Below are 3,207 nucleotides of genomic sequence, written 5' to 3' on the forward strand. Positions count from 1 at the left end.
AACATATAGGTGGAATCGGCCAAATAGCAGCCTTTGCTTCAGTATCTGCAATTTTACAATTAAGCAATACAAACTTGTGAATACGTTATTTATTATAATGTATTTGATGCATTAATGATAGGATATATTATAAAGTTTCTAATTATAACTACGTTCTGCACATTAAAATTTAGATGAAATCAACTTGGGTCCAATGTGATTAATTCCTTCTTGAAATGGATCAAGACCTCCCCACCTCTCCCTTCTCCCTAACAATAGTCATGTTCAAAAAATTGTAAAAATAAAATTGTATAAATAATATTAATAATTATAATTCTGTTGCATGGCTTTCCTCGTGTTTCTACAGCAGTCGTTATTTAATTGTAAAAATCATTAAAATAAAATCATCAAGTACAATGCAAGTCTATATATAAAACTTGGTTGGAAATTGTAACATATGATTTTAATATGACTACTAAGGAGAACGAACAAAGCGGATCACCAAGGAACAGGCTTATTTTACAGTACCTTTGCAAATTTGCTTTTCCTGTGATGTACAGTATTTTGTCCTTCTTGTTAACACATTTTATAAATTGTATCCTAATTCAATCAAGTAAAGAAGAATAATAATTTCTAGCAAGTTAAACAAGGTTTTTTTAGAGAAAATGTTACCACAAAATTGATGCCAAATTGCGATTTTTTTTTTCGCAGTTGTTTTCACACATACTGAATATTCAGTACATTTTTATGTCAGGTTGGGGAAAATTACACCTATAATTATTGTTATAGTTATTAATAATGATAACGATTTAATAATAATATTATTAAAGTCACTCTTACCATAATGTCATAGTTAATTAGATTTTAATTGGGGTTTTTAACTTAAGTTCTGCGAACTTATATTAAACTCCATGCACACTTGCATCACCATCTAATGTAATTAATGTAATTTAAGCATTTTCTTTAGTTAATCAAATTATAGCCCAATCTTTAGGCAATATTTTATATTAAATTTTTAACATGTTTTCTTTAAACATTGCACTCTTATACTCTAATCCTTCATATTATCATGTATTATCACATCAGATGGCGTAATGCATACTCCAGGTGCCGGGGTGGGCACGATTGTGTGGGGATTCGGTGATTCGTACAAAAAAGGGTGATGTCTTTAAAACGAAATCACAATTCAAATGCAAAAAAAAAAAATTATATATACAGTATATGAGAATCTACAATTTTTAAATAATTGTTTTGTATACAGCATCTAATAATCTAATAATTCGGTAATTATTAACATAATATATCCTGTAGCATGCATGACATTAGCCTACCATTTCATTAAAAATCATGGTGTTTTTTTTATTAAATCAATTCAACAATAAAAATAATGATATCGGTAAAGGTGTTTGAAATAACGATAGCAATAATGATGACACTAATATTGGACATAACACTATTATTATTATTATTTTTTTATTTATATATAAAACTCAAGGTACATTGACTGTTATTACATGAACACCTGAGAATTGAGAAAATTCACATAAGAACAGGACTAGTCATTTAGCATTTTTCTTTTGTGATTGTTATCCCCTATTCAAAATGGCCAATTCTCCACAACCAACTGCATACACTTTTTGAAACAGTGGCTTAATATAGTTTTTGATGTAGGGCTAAATAAACAGAAAACACATGGATGGAACTTCAAAGAAAAAAGTACGGTCTTGTAGTCGTACCTCCACGCATGGGGAAAAAAACCCCTGTTAATGCCTACTCTGTTTGATTTTATTACATTTAAGAGGCATGTGCACAAGTCGTTTGCAGTAAATGTATTAGTTTATTCCCTGTTTCATGTATTCAGGGGCGCAGGGAGGTTCCAATCAGGGAGTGGGGTGCAAAAATTGTAAATGCGGAACTACAAAGAATCAGTGGCGCAACGAAGGGATGGAAGGCCCGAGCCATACGCTGGGGGCCAGGGGCTGCGAAGGGCCCTGGTTGGGGTTGTGGGGGTCCCCTAGCCGCTCCGGTGGTTTGTAGCGTTTTGTGATGTCTTTTTTGGTACTATTGAGTTCTTAATTTTTTATCTTAATTTGACAATATAAGCGTAATATATTGTAATTAAGATAACACTTTATTCGTCTGTAACTGAATTTCCTGTTACACATTGTTTCATTTTCATTATATTATAAACAAATTAATAAATCAAGTTTAATGCTGTACGTTCAATGAAAAAAAGAACAAAAAATGTTGGTACTCATTTTCTAAATATTAATACTGTTGCATGTGTTATTGGTATTGAAAAAAAAAACACAGACACGTGGAAAAAACTTTCTACCTGGCGCTTGAATCACGGAAATGCCTTCGAAGTCGAGTGGCTAAGACGTTCGCCCTGGATGCGAAAAATACCGGGCTCGAGTTGCGGTTGGAAGTATCATATTCAAGATCCAGGAAGCTGAAAATAGTAGTCTAGTCACATGCGATATTAGCACCATAAAAATCAGATTCTTCCTTGCACTTGAACCACCACAATTCCTTCTTAGTGATTCCAGTTGCTATGGCAGTAGCCCAGTATGCTAAAGGTCCCAAGTTCGAGTCCGAGTATTTTTTTTTTCTTTCATTGTCAGATTCCTCTTTTGTTAAGTTTCAATTTATATTGCATTTTCCTACTTCCAAAACAATTTTTGCATTATGTGGCCGTTTGCTGTTTTATGGGTTTTTCCCATTTGCCTTTTTAAATTTATATATTATTAAAGAATCTCTATTGAGATCCAGCGGGCCGCAATTGATGCATGGTAGAGATTGCATCTTTAGATCTCCGATCTTGTTCACAAATTCACAGACTAGTGCTGTCTCGTAAGAATTTAGTAGGACGCGTTAAGAATGACAAAATATTCTCTGTATGAACCGAGCCGCATAGTATAAGGCTTGTATTCCACTATTTGCATTCACACCTGGGCTGTGTATATATATATTGCCTTGGTTTGGCTCTGTAATCATTAGTGGTCGTTGGACTAGTCTGGGCCCTACCTAAGCTGGTCAAACGTTTCGTTTGGGTCTGTACCCTAGCTGCACTGATGAGGCCTGGAAGGCCAAAACGGATCAGTCTGCAGACATTGGGATTCTTCCAGTGGATGCTTGTTTATTTTGTCATTCTGATCGGATTTTCTCTACTGTTCCGTTTTAATTTTATATATATATACATATATATATATATATATATACACATAT

At 33.5% G+C, this 3,207-nt stretch overlaps 1 long non-coding RNA gene across 1 annotated transcript in view; it reads right to left on the reverse strand.

The window, feature by feature from the left end:
* Positions 1–3,207, reverse strand: part of LOC117120562 — a 7,556-nt gene that overhangs the window by 3,175 nt on the left and 1,174 nt on the right. The window lies entirely within an intron of this gene.

This window comes from Anneissia japonica, unplaced genomic scaffold (genome assembly GCF_011630105.1).
Source record: "Anneissia japonica isolate Jap-2015-1 unplaced genomic scaffold, ASM1163010v1 scaffold287679_len21116_cov120, whole genome shotgun sequence".
NCBI lineage: Eukaryota > Metazoa > Echinodermata > Crinoidea > Comatulida > Comatulidae > Anneissia > Anneissia japonica.